The sequence below is a fragment of the Oryctolagus cuniculus genome, chromosome 17 (genome assembly GCF_051225735.1).
Source record: "Oryctolagus cuniculus isolate XC-2025 breed Fujian yellow rabbit chromosome 17, ASM5122573v1, whole genome shotgun sequence".
Lineage (NCBI taxonomy): Eukaryota > Metazoa > Chordata > Mammalia > Lagomorpha > Leporidae > Oryctolagus > Oryctolagus cuniculus.
The window spans coordinates 28,119,356-28,141,068 of record NC_142883.1 but is presented as its reverse complement, the minus strand read 5'-3'; the positions used below and the strand labels follow the sequence as shown (position 1 = coordinate 28,141,068).

General features: G+C 38.2%; 1 pseudogene; it reads left to right on the top strand.

Moving 5' to 3' along the window:
* Positions 1 to 1,460: 1,460 nt before the first annotated feature.
* Positions 1,461 to 1,566, top strand: LOC127484583 (U5 spliceosomal RNA; annotated as a pseudogene).
* The last annotated feature ends 20,147 nt before the right edge of the window (positions 1,567 to 21,713 follow it).

Sequence of the window (21,713 nt, the reverse complement as noted above, 5' to 3'; positions counted from 1 at the left end):
GCCCCCATAATGCTTTTCTAGAGACCAACTGCTTTAAAATACTCAGACGTTGGGGTCAGCATCGTTGCATAGAGGCTAAAGCTGCCACCTATTATCCTGTCATTCCCTATGAGTGCCTGTTCATGTCCTGGCTGCTCTACTTCCAAACCATCTCTTTGCTAATGGCCTGGGAAAGCAGCAGAAGAAGGCTCAAGTGGTCCCTTGCACCCATGTGGGAGACCCAGAACAACTCCTGGCTCTTGGCTTCTGCGTACCCCAACCTTGGACATTGCAACCATCAGGGAAATGAACCAGCAGATGTAAGATCTCTCTCTCTCTCTCTGTCTCTCCCTCTCTGTAACTCTGACTTTCAAATAAATAAATATTTTAAAAAATAATAACCATACTTCAAAACCTTACATGTCCACTTCTGAGATTTTCTCCTATGAATATGTTAGGAGCATCAACATAGTTTTTCTACTGAAGTTTTAAGCATTGTGAAATGGAGCATGGTTTGCTCTCATCTTAACATTTCAGCTCCTCTGGGATTTGGCTCTGCAGCAATGACTGGAAACTTCTTTGTTTTGCAATAGAATGAGCCTGCAAGTATATGTTCAATGGCAGTTTTTTAAACTTGTATATAAGCATTTTCATAGCTTCCAGACACTGAGAATCTACCAATGGTTGGGGGGAGGGAGGGTGGAGTAGTAACACTATTTTTTAAGGCAAGATATGTGCCTTAAGAAGATATTTCAAAAGCCTACTTTAATGTAATGATCTCTTTTGGAATGAGAGTTATTGGATATCAGAGACCATCAGTTAGATCACAATCAGGTTCATGTGCTCCTCTCTTTGGAGTTTCTGTGACAATCCTGCTCAGGATCCGGTACTATGTGACCAGTTACATCTTGATAGCCCTTAGGAGGCATAGCAGCCCATTAGACTGCTGAAGGATACACCCATTCACAAATGGTTTAATCCCCAAAAATGATAGGATGAGTATATAATGTGAACACTCTCCTATGACTAGGAAGCATCAATTCATAGAGAAAATGTCAGTCCTTGTCCTTTTTTCCATAGCTTTGGAGAGACAGATATTGGTTTGATAACATAGAGCTTTCCACTCAGAATCCACCAGTTTCACAAACCTTCCATTAGTGAAAAACAAATGATGCTTCAATTTTAACAGACCCTGAATAAAGATTTTCATGTTGCATTTTCAACACCACATAAATTTTATTAGTGATGGCTTAATGACTACTTTGAATATTAGAATTCTCAGAGAATATTCTTACAGAAGTCATAACAATGCAAGAAATTATTAACTCTACCTGAGTATAAAATAAAATCATCAGAGTAAACAAAAAAGTAAACAAAAAATGTTTTATTGTCAAATTTGTTCATTTACTTGTTTATTTACTTTGGATATCTTAAAGACATGTACAGAGGGTAAAGATAAAATGAGATAAGAAAGTAAACCAATACTCTGGTTTCTCTTCAAATCGTATAGATCTTTTATCTTTTACTAAAAATTTCCATGGAAAGTCAACCAAGAGTGTACTAACATTGAGTGATATATTGGTAACTAGGCTTCAAAACAAAACAGGAAAGGGAACTTGCCATAAGAGCTTACATATGTTTTATTATGTAATCAAAGAAAATTTACAATCTTTAGAAGGGAGAATGTTTTCCTGCCACTAAAGACTGAAGCTAAGTTATCTTGCAGACATTATTTTCTTTATTTAAGTACTATCAAGATGTGACAATGAAGAGCATAGACTTCAGAAGATACTTCTTGAGTTCAAAAACTGTTTTCACATCTGAAAAATGGCAGTAACAACTCTTCTATCACACAGGACTTATTAATCCTCATTTAATCTTTAAGAAAAAAATATAATATAATGGCAATGGAAATAATTTAGAATAGGGCTGGTGTTGTCACATAGTGGGTAAAGCCACTGCTTTCGATGCCAACATTTCATACAGCACCAGTTCATGTCCAGGCTACTCTACTTCTGATCCACCTTCCTGATAATGGCCTGATAAAAGCAATGAAAGAGGGCCTAAGTGTTTGGGCCTCTGCTACCCACATAGGAGACCCAGATGAAGATCCTTGCTCATAGCATCAGCCCAGCCCAGCCCTGGCTATTGCAACCATCAGGGGAGTGAATCAGCAGACGGAAGATTTCTGTGTGTGTGTGTGTGTGTGTCTCCCTGTTTCTCTGTAACTTTGACTTTCATAGAAATAAATAAACCTTAAAAAAAGAATTTAGAATAGACATCATATAATAAGCACTATTTGTGTTCTAACAATGATGATGATGATTATTATGACACAATGGTTTACAATGGCTTATGATGAAAATCAACTTTCCTGTTTCAACAGTCTCTTGTCCAATCTTGCTCCCAAGAAGTTCCCAATTTTGAAATATGTCCATGCTTAGTGTTTCCAGTTGTTAACTGCACAGTGCTGAATAGCATTTTAATATTTGGTCTATCAACTTAGACACTCTACCCTTACCTTCTCCTCCCATACTCCCATATCACTATTCTCAATCCTCCACTGAGCACCTGCAACCTCAATCTGTATGTCTCTAAATATCCATCGATTATTCCTTTAAACCAGATAGTATTCTTGATTCTGCTTAAGAAAGAAAGGGACCTGAACTGTACTGAAGTTTTCAAGTTGCTTTGAGATGCATGGAAAGTAAGATGGATCTATGGATGAGCAGATGAAAAGATACAGATGAGTATTGATAAGGCAGATGTAACAAATGTAGTGATTGTGGGATGGGTATTGTGGTACAGCAAGTTGAGCTGCTGTTTGGGACAATTGCATCCCTTGTCTGAGTACCAGTTCAAGCTACTCTGCTTCTGATCTGGGAAACAGCAGATGTGTGGCTCAAGTACTTGAGTCCCTGCCACCTATGTGGGAGACCCAAATGGAAATTCTCTCTCCCCCTCTCTGGCTTTCAAATAAAAAAAGTGAACAGAGAAATCTTAAAAAAGATAATTATAGGCTGGCGTCGCGGCTCAATAGACTAATCCTCCACCTGCGGCACCGGCACACCAGGTTCTAGTTCCAGTCAGGGCACCAGATTCTGTCCCAGTTGCCCCTCTTCCAGTCCAGCTCTCTGCTGTGGCCTGGGAGTGCAGTGTTGGATGGCCCAAGTCTTTGGGCCCTGCACCCGCATGGGATACCAGGAGAAGCACCTGGCTCCTGGCTTTGGATCAGCGCGGTGCGACGGCTGCAGCACGCTGGCCCCAGTGGCCACTGTGGGGTGAACCAACGGACAAGGAAGACCTTTCTCTCTGTCTCTCTCTCTCTCACTGTCCACTCTGCCTGTCAAAAAAAAAAAAAAAAAAAAGACAGTTACAGCATTTATAGCATTTAGTTATAGCATTTATTAGCATTTAGGGGAAATTAGGCACATGAGGCAATTCAAAGATGGCACTCAAAGGAAGTAAGGTGGGCGGAACTCAAAGTTGTTTACCACCAAAGCTAATTGGCCACACAACATCAGGGGAAGTGACGACAACTGATGACGAATGTATAGACATATGGCTAGTCCTATAAAAATTGCCCCATAAAATGACCATTTAAGTGATTGGTTTGTCCTTATGCCCTGCCCCAATGACTGCAGTTTTGTGCTTTAAAAGGCTTTGTTATGCACACAATAAACGAGTTCTTGCTTGACTTGTCTCCCCTCTGCATCTGATTGGCTCCGGGATCGCGAGGCTGGGAAATGGGTGAGCGGCATGCTTACCTTTCCTCGGGCCCAGTCCATCCTCATATGGGTGGATTAAGACCCTGCACAGGTCTCCAACATGGGTGCAATAATCCAATACTTGAACCACCACCTGTTTGTCCCAGGGTCTGCATTATCAAGAAGCTAGAGTTAGGAGGCAGAATGAGGGATTGAACCCCCATACTCTGGTGTGGGTTGTAGGCACATTAATTGGTATCTTAATCACCAGGCCAAATACTCACCCCTGACTATCTTTTAAAGCAGAATAATAGAAGAGCATTCCCAGAAGAAAGCTTAAAGCAAGAAACAGGAATATGGAATGTAAGGCTTGTTTAACAAATGGCAAGTAGCCAAATAAAATCTGCTAAAAACATAAAGAAATATTTTTTACAAATGGGTCTGAAAAGGTGGGAAATGTTCCAAATAAAAGCCATGAACAGTAATTTAGACTTTGTCCTATGTGTAATAAGAAGCTATAAAAGCATTTTAAACAAAAGTATCTACTAAGATTTGCAGTTTAGAAATATAACTATACAGGCATAATAGAGAATGGACTGGGGAGAAGGTAAATTAAAGTTAGAAGATCAAATTAGAATGAGAAATTCTTCTTTTCTTGTTATCCCTCTCATTATCCCACTCCATCTATTCTTGGCTCCTTCCATGATTTTGAGAAAGGCACTAGATCTATTTATACCTCCTTATGGGGGGTGCAGTATACTGGGTATATTGAATCTTGAAATTAGTGTGATGGAATCCTGTAAGGAGCTTGTTAAAAATGCAGGTTCCAGGGCTCCTCTGCTGACCTAAGATACTACTTCAATAGATCAACAGTGAGACAAAATGATGTACCTATACATGAACTTCGAGCAAGTGTTCCACTGATCATTTCATAAGGGTAACATCTGTCCTGCCTTTGGCTTGATGTTTCATTGAAATTTTATGAAAAGTACAATTTGATGTCTGATTTGTGCTCTTAGAAATTAGTCCTTTAAAGAGATTTGCCTGAGGGGCTGCCACTTAAGAATTAGCAATGACTTCATTATCACAATGAGCATTTTAAAGTCTTATCAGAGGACAGAAAACAAAGCCAATTGCCCTTTTTTGGGAGTCCAGGCAGGGAGAGCCTCATGACTGAAGACTGTGTTTTACCATTAGAAAGACAACTATGAAAGTCTAAGCACCCCAAAGGCAAGGTGGTGTCCATGTTGACATAGACAGGAGCCTTAATAGCTAATGCTGCTAATTAGCACTATCCCAGTAGAAAGAGACAGATGTGCAGCCCTTGGGTATCCCTTATTTCCTCATGCACTCAATGACTCAGTGAATGCCCATGATCTTCTATGTAGTAGGAGGATTTAATGAGAAATAAAATTAGCAGGATATAGCAACTGGAATAATTTAGTTTCTTGAAGGAATTTAATTTAACACAACACAATAAATCTATCTCCCACAGCCAACCCTAATCCCAGGAAACAAGAGGACGTTTTACAATGTTAGGAAATGAGAGCTGACTATCTATCAAACATTCCCTAATAGGTGATGGAATCTACTGCGCTATGTGACAAAGGACCTCTTGTTAGAGATGAGGGAATTAGGCTTCCAGCATAAACACACTTCAGGGTTTCTTCTTTCATGGAGAAATAGACACCTCAGCAAAGTGGAATGGAATTTCTTGTAGATGAGGGGATATTGAAATGTGATGTGAAAAATTAAAGATCTTCACAAATCCTTGGGTCATACTTAGAGATGTGTGCCATTCCCCCTTACCTTGAACTCCGGGAGAGACCATCAGCGAGTGATACTGTGTCCAATTTGTCCTTCAATTTGGAAACACGTTCCACAACTTGTCCCTGGAGCACTATTGGAATGCAGAGCTCTAATTAGCCAGAAGCTGCAATTCTGTGAGAAAGCTCAAGCTAGCCAGGTGAGAGGCCAGATAGAGAGAGAGAGAGACCCCCATCCTCCCATTGTTTGAGCCCCAGCCATTTGAATCAATACAGCAGAAGCAAGTTTTTTTGCACATCAATAGATAACCCATGGGGAAGTATGTGAGGGTGGCTGATAGGAAAAGCCTTGAGATTTCAGGCAAAGGACCCCCATGGCTGAACCCATGAAGGAGGAAATGATGCCCCAAGGGAGATTCCAACCCTCAAGGGGGGCTTTCAGGTTTGGATAAAGTGCAATGTCAGTGGTGACACCTGTGGCAAAAGACCACATCCCTCTCCTAAGCGTTCTTGTTCTGCCCAAGGGAAGGGAAAGCAACTTTGAAAGATGGCTGACACTACACTACCTGCCAATTTCAGGGCAGGGAGGTCTGAACTAGGTTTACTTTGAATGAAGTGAAGGGGTTGGCGCTGTGGCATAGCGGGTAAAGCCGCTGCCTGCAGTGCTGGCATCCCATCAAGACCCGGCTGCTACCCTTCCGAGCCAGCTCTCTGCTATGGCCTTGGAAAGCAGAAGAAGTGGCCCAAGTCTTTGGGCCCCTGCACCCACATGGGAAGACCCAGAGGACGCTCTTGGCTCCTGGCTTCGGATTGGCGCAGCTCCAGCCGTTGTGGCCATTTGGGGAGTGAACCAGCAAATGGAAGACCTCTCTCTCTCTCTCTCTCTCTCCCTCTCCCTCTTCCTCTCCCTCTCCCTCTCCCTCTCCCTCTCCCTCTCCCTCTCTCTCTGTGTAACTCTTTCAAATAAATAAAATCTTTCAAAAAAATGAAGTGAAAACATTATACCTTGCATCTGATTGTGAGTATTTGTTACTAGTTAGAAATGGACAGAATTTTCTCCACTACTTCCTTGAAAGATGAGCTTGGAAAAACCATTGAGGTCCCTCATTTCTTCATCTATAAAATGAGGAAAATTCCTGTACTACTTAATTGGGAGAGTTATTGTAGAATTAGTGAAAGAATGGATGTGAGGTCACCTTAAAATAACATGAATGTACACTAAATGTTGAAAACTGATAACCACCCAATCACCCCATTATATACTCAGACATGACTTGAAACAAGGCAACGCCAATTCCTTTTCTCTTGCACACATGTCTATACACACATAGGTAGATCCACACACACAAATACAGCTCCTCCTTGGACATGATCACAAGTTTCCAGAGACAGATGATGGGCCCAATCCGTAAAATGATTTCAGAATGTAAAGTAGACAAGAACAGGTGAGGGGAAATTATTTATGTATTAGCCCCATGGAAGGTATGTTTTGCGTGTGTTTATTTCATTAAACACTCTTTAGCCTAATAAACTAGGTGTTACCATTACTTCCTTTCTAGAAGTGAAGAAACAGAAGTACAGATGGGTTCCCTTATGCAGACACATAGACTAATAAGTGGGATTGCTGGATGAAAGCCCCATTTGTTTCACATCAGACCTGTGATGTTTTTATATCCCATTGAATAAAATGATGCTAAAATCTAGAACAATGAAAATTTTTTGCTTTAAACCTTGAAAATATTAGTGTTTCCCTGTATTATGACCAAATGCGGCCATCGCAATGGCTCATGTTATCACCATGACAACTCTCCAACACAAGGCTAGTTTTCCTTTAATTGTTCCAAATGACCATGGTGGCCAGGGTGCTCCAGGGCTTGATGGCCCTGTGAGTTAAACAGAGAGCCCATCAGAACAACCAATAAATTAATTTCCACTAAATGCCTGGACTCATCAACTTACAATGTACAGATCTGGATTTCTGGGTTCAGCCAACTTTGAGAAAAGCCTGACAAAACTTGATCTGAGGATTGTACAAGATACGAGGGTTGAAAATAGGACAAAAGTCTGTTAGAGTAGACATGATTTTGCTATTTTTCCCTATCCTCATTCTTCCTTCTGATGCAGATACCTATCTTGGGTTTCTGACTGTGATGCCCATGATGAATCTTGCAAGATTTAACCCTTAACCTGCTGAACCACCCTTTCTGTGAATCCCCGGGGACCATGGAGAATTCAACCATGCAATTCAAATAAAATCTCTCTTCGTTGGTGGGAAAAAGAGAAAAATCTTAAATATGTAACGAAAATGAATTTCCAATTATATTTTTAGGATAATGGTTTAACAAAGCAACCTAATTTGTCTACAAAGCAATTTGAGTTGAATTTGATTGGATGAGTTTAACCAAGGAGGTCTGAAAGTAGATGCTCAGGAGAATTGAAGAGCAATGCTTACTAAAGGGGAAAAAATGAGTGGTGGTGTATCTTGGCAGGAGAGAGGAAATGAAGGGAGAAGATTCCACAAGGCAACTCTTTTCCATGACCTCCATAATCTTCAACAAAGCTTCTAATTTCATAAAATGCTCCATGTTGATGGATTCCTCATAGAAACTGATGGTAGGATTTAGTTTCATACCTGGGCTGATAAGGAACAAAACAGCAAGTGCATACATCAAGGCTGGAGGGGAAGCAGCATGAACTATAAGAACAGAAGCCCTCGAGAAGTAGTATAGATAGAGGCAATATATTAAGATCTATAAAGCCTAAAATCTGAAATAAGATCCAGTTTTGACTAGATCTGTAAGGAGCAAGCTGCCTTCCAGATCACATATCTATTATATATGCAGAAACTCCAGATCTATCATCCATTCATCTCTCATTCATACAACACCTGTTATAGGCACCATGCTGGAGTAGAGAAATAAATGCCATAGGCCAATGTTGCTCAAATATGTTTGCATTACAATTAAACAGTGACTGTTAAAATGCAAATTCTAGAGCATCTCTTCCCCTCTCTAAATAATCGATCTAAGGTGGGACACAAGAATTTTAAAGCATGTTGTCTGCACTTCAAAAGAATACAGAGCTAGTCTTTCACATAAGGAGTTTACAGCATATATGGAAGCCATATACCTAAACAAAGATAATTATGTAAAGTATTGCAAGTGTGTGTTTTGGTAAAGTGAGGGAAACAAAAGGGGGCTTATTTATTTCTTCCCATGGAAAAGACATAGTGGAGGAGATTACACCAAGGTTGAAATAAAAAATGAATTAAAAAAGTACAAAGAATTTCTAATGGTGAACACAACAAAGCAGGTCTGGAATCACAAGTAGGCATACAGAGTCTCAAGAAATTGAGAGTAGTTGATTGTGGAGTCAATAAAGAATGCAACAAAATAGAGATGAGCAGGGAATGATTGTAGTAGAATTTTTAGTCATTCAAAGAGTGGACAAAACGGAAGCTTTAGGCAGAATTTGCCAAGATTGAGAAGGAGAGTAAAATATTACAACTTTTTTTTGAGCCTTTATGTAGATCCAGAGAAAAGGCTGATCTTGCATTATAGTTGACCTCTGAGGAAGAGTATGAGAAAGTCAGTCCTGTAAGAATCTCAAAGGTATGAGATGTGATTCCTTGGACAATAAAACAAAACACTGGTAACTGTAAGAGAGCATCCTCTCCAACAACAGCCCCAAGAATAGGAATGCACTGGGGAGGGAATATGAGGCTCATGAATGTCTTATGTGGACCACCAAAGTAGTTATTATTATCTTATCTCATCAATACTCTTCAGCACTTCTGGTCTTCTGCATTCCCTTGACCATTTGCCAAAGCTTAAGTTTGCTTTCTGAAGGCTGAAATCCCCAAAGGAGTTGGATGGTCTTTTGACTCCTTCTAGCCTCTGTCATTTCCCCATTACATGAATTTGTAACCAGACATTTAGCATATCTTGACTTTCAAAGAGCAGATTTGCAAATTAAGTTCAGTATTTGTGAAATGCCTAGAAAGTCATTAAGTCTCATGGTTACTTGGGGTCCAAAGTCATTGTTAAATTGTGTCAAGAACCATCCATATCTGATACCTGTATACTGCATAAAATTAAGGATTATAGTCATTAACATCAAAAGGCAGAATCAGGGGCTTGTGTTGTAGCACATAGGTTAAGCTGCTGCCTGTGAAGTGTCATCCCATATGGGTGCTGGTTCCTGTCCTAGGTTCTCCACTTCCAATCCAGGTTCTCAGTGACGGCCTGAGGAAAGTAGCAAACGATGGTGCAAGTGTCTGGGACTTTGCCACTTGCATCGGAGCCCTGGATAAAGCTCCTGGCTCCTGACATTGGGCTGGCCTAGCCCTGGCAATTATGGCCATATGATGAGCAAACCAGCAGATGGAAAAATCTTTCTGTCTGTCTCTCCCTCTCTCACTGTAACACTGACTTTCAAATAAATTAATAAATCTTTTTTTAAAAGGTAAAAGATAGAGATAGCTATATTTCATTGCTTCCTTGATTTCTATTAAATATCAATTGCTAGATTTTTATTTAGGGTTGAATGGCAGTCATCATAGCTTCGAGAAGTAATTTAAATCTAAAATGTCTTGGTTGTGCTTTTATGCCCATAAATATTTACTTATGCACACATACACTTTTCCATCTGAAGTTGGATAATCAGATATCCTTTATATGGGGAGTTTGTAAAATCTTCTAGACTTCTGTCATTCTGAACAAAGATATGAAATTACAAATCCTAGTAAACAAATATTCATTCAACAAATTATTGAGCAATATGAAAGCAAAGAAGTAAATATTAGCACTATGCTAAGTAATATAAGCAAGTATGATGGTATCCCTCATCTGAGAGGAAGTCTTTGGTTTTTAAAAATGCTTGTAAGCAATCAATTTACTTACAATGACTTCAAACATTGGAGATTTAGGATTTAAATTAAAGTCAGAAAATCTTGCATTGTATATTTCTTAAGTTTTTTATTAATAATAATTGTACATATGTATGAGCTACAATGTGGTATTCCAATACATATATAAATCTGTACTGATCAAAACAGAGTAAAACAACATTTCCCATTCTTCGACATTATTACATGACTGGAGGCTTGGAGCTTCTTTATTTGTTCATATCATATATACCAGGTTATTGTAAAGCTAAAGTCTCCCCTACTATGCTATGTAACACCAGGGACTTGCTCCTTTCATCAAACTCTGATTTGACGCCTGTTTTCCAAACTCCCTCTAGGACCTCCTAACTACCCCCCACATCCTCTACTAATCACCATTCTGTGTTCAAATTAATCTTTTGAATAGACTGCACATAGGAGAGAAAGAGCGAGTACATGTAGCTGTGTCTGACTTATTTCACATAACATGATGGCTAGCAGTTCGAACTATTTTGCTGCAAGTGGTGAGATTTCATTCTTTTTTATGGCTGAATAACATTACACCATTTGTACATAACACATTTTCTTCATCAATTCATGTTATGATGACACCTCAGTTAATTCCATATACTGGCTGTTGTGAAGAATTCTGCAATAAATATTGTGCAACATGTATCTCTTAGATACAATGATTACATGCCTTTTGAATATATATATACCCAGAAGTGGGATTGTTGGATTATATGACAGTTCCATTTCTAGTTTTTAAAGAAACATACACACTCTTTTCCAAAGTGGCTATAATAATTTACATTCCCACCAATATATTATGAGTTCGCTTTTCTTCACATTTCTGACAATATTTTTTACTTTCTGTCCTTTTGATAGCAGACATTCTAATAGGGGTGAGGTGATATCCCATCATGGTTTTGATTTGCATTTCCCTGATGGCTAGGGACATTGAGTATTTTTACATATATCTGTTAGCCATTTGTATTTCTTTTGAGAAGTGCCTATTCAGGTCTTTTGCACATTTCTTAACTAGATTCATTGTTTCTTGTTGTTGAGATTTTTGAATTCCTGATATATTCTGGATTTTAATCCTTTACCAGATAAGTTGGTTAAAAATTTTCTTTTTTATTCCATCATATATCTTTCACCCTATTGCTTTCTTTGATATGCAGAAGCTTCCAAGTTTGATATGATCCCAGTTTTTGTAGTATTTAAATATGTAAAATGTTTTGCTTTTGTTGTCTGTGCTTTTGGGGTCTTATCAAAAAATCCTTGCATACATCAGTGTCTTGACCGTTTTCTCTTACAGTTAGGTCTTTGATCCATCTTGAATTGATTTTTTATATGGTGGGAGGTAGGTACCTAATTTCATTCTACTACATATGTATATCCAGTTTGGTCAGCACCATTTATTGAAAAGATAATCCTTTCTCCAGTGCATGCTGTTGGATCCTTTTGTCAAAGATCAGTTGACTGTATGCATGTGGGTTAATCTCTGAATTCTCTATTGTTTTCCACTGACATATATTTCAGTTATTATGACAGGATCATGCTGTTTTCATTAATTTTGCTTTGTAGTGTGCTTTGAAATCAGGTATTATGATGCATCTTGTTGGATTTTTTCCTCTCAGGATTGCTTTGGCTATTCTGATTCCTTATGAATTTTAGCATTTTTTTTCTAAATTTGTAAAAAATGCCATTGGTATTTTGATGGCAATTGCATTGAATCTGTAGATAGCTTTAATGGCATTCTCCTTTAAAATAATTCACTTATTTATGTGAAAGGGAGAGTTTCAGAGCAGCATAGGCAAAGAAAAAGAGAGAGGTCTTCCATCCATTGGTTCGCTCACCAAATAGTCACAATGGTTGGAGCTGGGCCGATCTGAAGCCAGGAGCCAGGAACTTTCTCTGGATTTCCCACGTGGTTACAGGGGTTCAAGGACTTAGGCCGTCTTCCACAGCTTTCCCAGGCCATCCCAGAGAGCTGGATCAGAAGTGGAGCAGCCAGTACTCAAACCAGCAACCATATGGGTTGCCAACATTGCAGGTGGCGGCTTTACCTACCACACCATAGTGTTGGCCCCTAGGATTGGTGTTTAACACTGATCAAATTTCTCTAATTTTAATACCATAGCATATCTACAATTTATCAAGTAATAAATCTTTAATTCATGAACAAAGACTATCTTTCCATTTTTTTGTGCTCCTGGTTATTTCTTTCATCAGTGTTTAATATTTATTATTGTAGATACATTTTCAACACTTTGGTTAAATTTGTTATTAATATCTAATTTTTGTAGCTATTGTGAATGGGATTTTTTTCTTGACTTCTCTTTTAGTAAGATCATTATTGATGTATAAAAATGTTACTGCATTTTTTTTCTAGGTTGATTTTGTTTCCTGTGATCTAACTGAGTTGATTTATCAGTTCTAACAGTTTTTTGGTGTAGTGTTTATGCTTTCCGTATACAAAATCATGTCATCTTCAAATGTGGATAATTTGATTTCTTCTTTTCCAATTTCAATGGCCTTTATTCCTTTTCTTCCCTAATTGCCCTTGCTAATACTTTCAATGCTGTATTGAATAAGACTGATGAAAATGGACATCCTAGTCTTCTTTCAAATCTGAAGGGAAATGCTTTCAGCTGTTCCCCATTCAGAATGATATTGGCTGTGTGTTTATCATATGTGGCCTTCATAATTTTAATGTGTGTTCCTTCTATACCTAATTTGTTGAGAGTTTTTTTTTTAATCATGAATAGATGCTAACATACTAAGTGGTTTTCTGCATCTATTTATATGATCATACAGTTTTTGTGCTTCATTCTGTTCATGTGATTTATTGGGTGTGTTGATTGTGAATGTTGAACAATCCTTGCATGTCTGGCATAATCCCACTTGGTCATGTGGTACAATCCTTTTAATGTAGTTGTGGATTGCTAATATTTATTTCTCATCCAGGGACCTTAAGAGTCTTATTCAAAATCCCATAGATATTGAGTGGAAAAGTCATGTTTCAAGTCCATGCTTATAATACCCCAGTGTACAAACACATGGTCATTTGTACTCCCTTTCATTTTCCAGGTATGGTGATTGCCCATTTGATACCCCTGCATATTAACTTACTGGTCTGAACACTGAAACCAAAGAGTAAAGCATACATATTTTATCTGAAAAATTGTCTTTGAATTTCTTTCCTGTGCTGTTTGGAAGACTTCTATTATCTCAAGATTATTTTGGGGAGGAGGGGAAGTATACATTGCTATCCAGAATTAGAGTAAGTTATTTGGAGATATTTGGGATTAGAAAACTCAAGAAGTCAATCATGTGTAAAATGAGACTCTTATTATTTTACTTCATGGTTTAAAGTACGATGCACAGGTATAGGGAATAAAATAAGGTCCATATCTTCCTGAAATCTGAGCCACAGGTAAGAAGACAACGTGAAAATAGAACAAAATATCCCAATACCCTAGTGACAAAATTAGTCTGCCAAAACTTTCAAGAATAAGTAAAGATACTGGCACTTTGTTGATATAATTCCTCAGATTGACTCCTCTCATCTATGCAAAATACTTTTTGAACAAGAAAAACTGTACTCTATTCTGAGCTTAAGTACTAGGCCTCTTTGGAACTTCATAGGATAACTCATTTCCTTACCCTAGACTTCATTTACTAATATCTAAAGTGGATCTATAACTAAGTATCCTCTAGCACCTTTTTACAATTCTTCATTTTCTAGTCTCTTAAAGAGAAAAAATCTCCAATGTAACTATTTTTAGAAGAATCATTTTACCTAGGAAGCAAAAAAAATGTTCCCAAGGCACTATATGTCTTCTTCTACCATTGATTCCTGAATAATCTCTAGGAGGATATTGATTCAGGACACTACCATACTTGTTTCTTTTTTGGGGGGGAGGGAATTAAAAGGAAAAATACAGTGTTATTGTTAAAAGTCTATAACTGTGATTCAAATAATTAGGAGAGTAATGAGTTTCAATTTAGAATCACCTAGAAACTTTTCAAACTATACCAGACCCATACTTGTCTGTCTTTAAGAGTATGTGGACAAGAGCTAACTGTGTGTGCTGGGTGAATTACATATGGGAGTCTTTTAATCAACCAGTTGGTAGAATCAGGGTATGGATTGGTAATCTCTGGAGTCAGACAGCTTCCTCAAAGCACAAATCAGCTGGGAGAAGTTGAGTGAGGCAGAAGGAAAAGGAGTCAGAGGAAAAGGTAGCAGTTTTTACTGTTTCTCCTATGAGAAACGCTTCCTGCTTTGAATAAGCAGACTACTCAGTGTGCCTCTTTCTGATCTCAGTAATTCTGAACATATGCGAGGGGCCCTAACTGATCCAAAAACTCCAAAGAGTTTTTCCAAGGTGATTCTATGTGTGTTTTTATTATAAATGCATATTTTTATTATTTTATTTTATTTTTATAATTTAATGGAGTTATCTTTTTTAGTTACTTTATTAATTCTAATTTTTATTTACTTTCACTATTTTTCATAAAATTTTATTTAGTTTTATTTATTTTACAGATGGACAGACAGAGATGAAAGGAAATCTTCCAACCTCTGGTTCATTCTCCAGATATTTGTAGCAGCTAGGGCTGGGCTAGATGAAGCCAAGACTCTGGAACTCAATCTCCCATGTTGGTGGCAAGGAACCAAGTGCTTGAGCCATCACCTGCAGCCATCCAAAGTGCACATTAATAGTTGGAATTGGATTAGGGATTAAAACCCAGGCATTCAGAAATGGGAGGCAGTAGTCTTAACCACTGCCTTTACTTTCATTCTTAACACTAGAATAGGAAACAACAGATTGATGGACATGATAATGAGCACAATCAAGGGTGAAAAAGCAAATGCTTCTCTTCCACTTAGCTGTGCAGAGAACTAGGACTACACCTTGATCCCAAGTGAAGTCATTTAGGGGTGGCTGGCAGCTCTCTATGAGAAAGAGAGAAGAGGGGAGGGTAAGGAGAGGAGTGTAAGGAGAAAAACAGACAAAGCAAAAAAGTGAGAGAAGAAAGCAGAGGAGAAATAGAAAAATAATTTACACAGGGAACACAAAAGAACCCCCAACTGATCAAATATTATTCAACTATGGGTATGGGAAACTTTCCTAGAATACTCCTCTTATCCTGTTTCAGAAATTCAAAAAGGAAATTTGCTAACGAAAAACTAAGTCTAGGACTGGTGTTCTGGTGCAGTGGGCTAAGCTGCTGCTTGTAATACCATTATCCCTTATCAGAGTGCTGGCTGGAGTCCCAGATACTCTGCCTCCAATCCAGCTCTCTGCTAATGTGCCTGGAAAAATGGAGAATGATTGCCCAATTTCCTGGCTCCTGGCATCATCCGTGCCCAGCCTTGGGCTTTTCAGCCATTTGGGGAGTGAACCAGTGAGTGGATGATCTCTCTCTCTTTCTGTCTCTCTCTTTTCCTGTCACTCTGTTCTCCAAATGAAATAAATAAATCTTTGGTACAAATTTATCTAAAAATAAGAATAGCTGCTGGATAATCAAATATAGAAGAAAAAAAAAAAAACGCCATTGCCAAAAACATCAGCTCTAGAATCAGACTTCCCAGATTCAAATTTCCTACCCATTAATTACTTTATCACTTTTCTGTTATGCAGACTTGAACAAAAGGTTCAACACATATGAGTCTCAGTTGCTGTCTTTTAAGTGGGGATCATAAGCTTATTTCCCTTATTTAATTTGTTCGTACAATTAGACAAAATGATGCTGTAAGCTGCCTATTGCCTGACAAAAAAATTGACTAGTAAATATTTTCTGTGATTATTCATCATAAGTTGAATGTGGATCAATTGCTCTGAGCCACAGTACAACTAATGCTTACACAATTTATTCTCTCATCGCATTGAATGCCGTCTTTTTCTCAGGATTCTGCAATAAATACATAACAGAGCCATCTAATTCCAAATCCTGCATTGTATTTCTTCAAAATAAGACACTGTTAACAAAAGCAATGGGGAACAAACAACAAAAGTGTGATGATGTAACAAAGCCTATATTCATGAGCCAAAATAAGGTAACACTAATTTAGAATATTCAGATTTTCATGGAGTAATTTTTCTCTACCACACCTGAACTCCAAATGGGATGATTCACACAATTGCTTCTCATCAGTTTATTGAATACAGTAAATAGTAAAATGCTTTTTTAAAAAATTCACAAAGGAGAAAAAATTAACAATGAGGATGTGCAAAAATATAATGTAGAGATTTAAGGCAAAAAGTTGAGATACGGAAAATAGAAACTGGTCAAGGAATGCAACAGGAAAACAATAGAATATAATTGTCAAGCATTAAAAAAAGGTGTTTCATCTGTAGAAAAATCAGATAATCATTTAGATCAATAAAATGGTCAAAATGACAATAAAGTCACACATCACAGTGACTATACAATGATGAATTCCAATGTATTTGCAATAGAGTTCCATACTGCACTGGATGCTTTCTGAAGGAGTTTGCTATAATTAGCGTCACTGCACTGAATGTCAAAGGAATTAATAATAATTAGCCTCTGATTATAGAGAGCTGACTATCATGGTTATTATGTTAACACTCAAAAACAACTTGCTTTATTAAAGCATTTGTTTTTGAATTGTCAACAGCAATCTGTAAATCAATGCTTTGCATTTTTCGGGATCAAAGAACTCATATAGGTCGTTGACTTTCTCATTGGAGCAGTGTTCCATAATCATGCTATTTGGGCAGATGATCAATTTAAAAAGGGAATGAAATTGAAACTCCCTAAATGAGATCTTGACATTGCCCATTACCCCATGTGAGGTTATGTCTATACTTACCTAAACAAACTGGAAACTGCTTTTGCTATTTGAAATGTAGAATGTGTGACTAGTTATAGTCCAATGACACAAATGCACTTTTTGAAAACTGGCAAATGAGCCTGCGTACAAATGTTTTAGTATTTGTCCAAATCTATAAAACAGGTCTCTATGAAAATTAAACTCCCTGAAGCCCTGAGTGTTACCTTTCTTTTTGCCAAGTTGAGAATCTTTAAAGGTTTGAAATTCCTGAAGAAAGTGCCTTAAAAAGACAGTTGAGTTTTGAAGATTGATAATCATTCACATTACAAACCTGGAAACCTGAAGAACAAAAAGAAAATGGATTCCAAGAGGACAATGGTATCTTTAAGTCAAAGGAGCAGTTGATAATATTAAATGATTATCAAACCTCAGAGAACAAAATCCTTAGGGTCTTAGAAAGATAATTAGGTTTAGATAATGTGTGAAAGGGAGGAAAGTATTATTTTCAGGTATGCACACAGTCAGCTGGCCCTCAAAAGATCATTCACTTGTGATGCATGTGAAATGGCCTGAGCTTTTGCCTGTGCTCCAATCCCTGTCAAGCTCTTAAGAGATAAATAATAGAAACAGTTTTGAAGGTTCAGAACAATATGATTTGAGAGAGAGAAAGGAAGTAAATTACCAAAGTATTGCTAACTGAACTGGCCATGAAAATAATCTGAATACAACAAATAATAAAAAGGTACTTTAAAGGTTCATGGAAAATAGAATTTAAAAATGAGTTTATTTGGGTACCAAAAAAATGGAATTTATGCATTTTTTTCATAATATGAATTTCTATGCATTTTTGGAGACCCCACATAAGAAAACTATACACGTGCCATGAAAACTAAGGTTCTTTATTATTTATCCTTTTTCTTGTTTAAAAAAGTCCTTCAATTCCAGGACATACTTAGTGTTTTGACTTCTATTCACAGATCACCCATAAATCCACTACTTTTACATTCATGTGAATCTTTTACAAAATGACAGTAAAATGAGGAAAACACTATTGATATTTGCTAGGAAAAAATGCTGACCCCCACTGAGCATATCTTGCTCTTCCGGGATGCCACTCCTTTGCTAGTACTGTTTCTGACTTCTGTGATACTTGGAATTCTGGGTTGAAAAATCCAACTTCTGAATTTCTCTTGTTAAACTCAATTTTCAATGTTTCCTGTCCTAATGACAGTGGAAAAACAAGTATCATAGTTATTATGAAAATAATTTTCAACATGCACATTCAAAAAGGGCACAAGGATCACTCAGGATTTTCTTGGGAGCTTTAAAAGCAAATGCAGGACGCTAACAGAGCTGACAGATAACAACTAACACTTTAGATCACTTTATGGCTTCACAATGCTTTTGATGTACCATCATATGTGATGCTCACAACAACTCAGAGAATACAGCGAACTGGAAAATCAAAGTTAGGGCAAACAACTTGCTAAAAGACACATGATAGGTAGCAGAATAAAATTTTAAAGGAAAGCTTCTGTCTTAAATCCTTTATCTTGAGGCCAGCACTGTGGCATGGTAGGCTAAACCTCTGCCTGCAGTGCTGATATCCCAAACTAGTGTGAGTTTGTGTCTTGGCTGCTCCTCTTCCAATCCAACTCTCTACTGTGTCCTAGGAAATCAGTTGAAGATGGCCCAAGTGCTTGGGCTGGAAGAAGCTCCTGGCTCCAGGATTTGGATAAGCCCAGCTCCAGCCATGGCAGCCATTTTGGGGAGTGAACCAGGAGATGGAAGACCTCTCTCTCTCTCTGCCTGTAATGCTACCTCCCAAATAAATAAATAAAATCTTTTTTAAAAAATCCTTTATCTTTCCTATGTCATTAATAGTTGCTTTACATTGGAGCCTTGGAGAGGCCCTTAAAGATTCATTTTCAGTTTTATTTATCTTACTCTCTGGGTTATAATTCATTATGGTCATTGTTACTCAAATTTTTCGGCCTTGGACAATAGCAGTTATTTCAGGCTTGTTCTGTGTCATTTTTAATATGGTCCTCATTTATTCTCTTAACATTTAAGAAGCTATTGGAGCACTATAAGATGCTCCAGGCTCACCATGCATTTTCCATGCCTTAGCGTCAGAAGTCATTTTTTTTCCCCCAGGGAACTCTGGCTTCTTTGGATAGTGATGTTTGGAAACCAAGATTTTCCAGTGTATAAACAGGTATCTCTGAAAACTAACTTTGGAAATTAGGATGCATGTTTCTAAAGATAGAAATAATCGTGTACATGAAACCCAGTTTAAAAAACAGGGAGTGAGAATCCTGAAGTAACCTGTAAAGACCTGGTACATCACTGAGGACTTGTTTCCCCATTTAGGAGTCAGACTACCCATACTACCAAATTCAGTATGTTCTATTTCCACTAATAGCATCTCATATTTTAATATTTTATATTTTAATAAAACTTTTCATTTGGGGGCTGGCTCTGTGGCATAGGTCAAGTCACCACCTGCGGTGCCAGTTTCACATGTGGGCACCAGATTCAGTCCTGGCTGCTCCTCTTCTGATCCAGCTCTCTGCCAATGGCCTGGGAAAGCAGCAGAGAATGACCAGAGTGCTTGGGTCCCTGCACCCTCCTGGGAGATCTGGAAGAAGCTCCTGGCTCCTGGCTTCGGATTGGCCTGGCTCTACCCATTGTGGCCATTTGTGGAGTGAGGCAGCAGATGGAAGACCTTTCTCTCTGTCTCTCCCTCTCTCCATCTGTACTTCTACCTCTCAAATAAATAAATAAAATTTATTTAATAAAACAAAAGAAAGAAAGGGGGCCAGCGCTGAGGCACAGTTGGTTAACCTTCCACTTGTGGCGCTTGCATCCCATATGGGCGCCGGTTCTAGTCCCAGCTGCTCCTCTTCCAATACAGCTCTCTGCTATGGCCTGGGAAAGCAGTAGAAGATGGTCCAAGTGCTTGAGACCCTGCACCTGCATGGGAGACCTGGAGTAAGCTCCTGGATCCTGGATCCTGGCTTCTGATTGGCATAGCTCCAGCCATTGCGACCATTTGGGGAGTGAACCAACTGAAGGAAAACCTTTCTCTCTGTCTCTTCCTCTCACTGTAACTCTACCTCTCAAATAAATAAATAAAATCTTAAAAAATAAAAAAGAAAGAAAAACACAGTGTTCCTCAACAGTAGAACAAGATTCTAAAGTTACTCATCAATCACAGAAAACGCTTTATGCTTAATCACAGAAAACGCTTTATGCTTAATTACATCCTGTTGACTATTTAGTGAACATAATATATACAAAATATAACGCAAATAAGAATAATAATCAATTTTTAAGCAAATTCTCCAAAGGATTTTGAGAATCACTGAAGCAAAGAGACAGATAAACTCACTCAGGGCTAAAAATCGTGATTCATAGGGATTGGAGTAGAATAGGACTTTCTCAGCATCAGTGATAGGACTTTCCCTATATTCCATCAGGTATTTGGTAAGATCATATTCCCAAATTTTTATTTTAGGTATTTAAAAATGTTTTGCAAGGCAAGTCATAAGTCATTTGTGTCCTTGCCAGGCATTCTATTTAGAAAGATGGTTGAAAACATTTCCAGTGAACACACACATTCGTATTTCCAAGACTGCTCTATATTGCGCTTGGTTTTAAATGTTTTGGGTGCTGTTTTTACTGCTATCCATGAACATCGCAAGGAACGAGCTAGATCTGAAAAAGGATCTTCTTGGCTCTAGAGCTCAGGAGAAGGAAGATTTTGATGGCCATTGGAGCTCATCCTATGAAACATCCAAATCCCTTCATTAGTATTCACTGAACCTAGTAAGCAGTACTTCTGAGCACAGACTTTAAATCAAAAGCTTTGCTCAAAATTCTCATCTCTTTGCAAATCACAATGAATATCAATGATGAAAAAATTACAGCAAGGGAAATAGAAAATGGGCCTCAGAAATCATCCGCTCCAACTCTGTCACTTCACAAATGAGGAACCTGAGGTGTAGAGAGATTGATTGGGTTGGCTGTAATACAGGGAATCGGTGGCTAGATAGAGAAAGAAAGGAAGCATTTACATATACTAGAGAAGAAAAATCTGAAAGCAATTTTTAAAAGTCAGTTGAGAGAGAGAGAGAGGGAGAGAAAGGCCATCACTGACTCCTTCTCCAAAAACCCAAAATAGCCAGAACTCATTCCAGGTCTCCCATGCGTGTCAAAGGAACCCAGGCACTTGAGCTGGTGCCTGGTGCCTCCGAGGGTATGCATTAGCAGGAAGATCAAGCCAGGTACGGAACCCAGGTATGCCAGGGTGGGACACAGCTATCTTAATGAACATCTGAACCACTGGGATAAATGCCTGCTCCCTGGAAGTTCTGTATATGAGAACTAGAAGAAAGACACCCGCAGGATGGTTACAGCATGAGCTCTGTGTCTGCAGCTGACACTCAAAGCCAACCTGACCTGCACCCACTGAATGTCCCTTTCACATGTTTTCTGAGATAATCCCTCTACCAGTGCTCCACTTTTTTAAAAATTCCATCTCCTCTGGTATTTAAAGT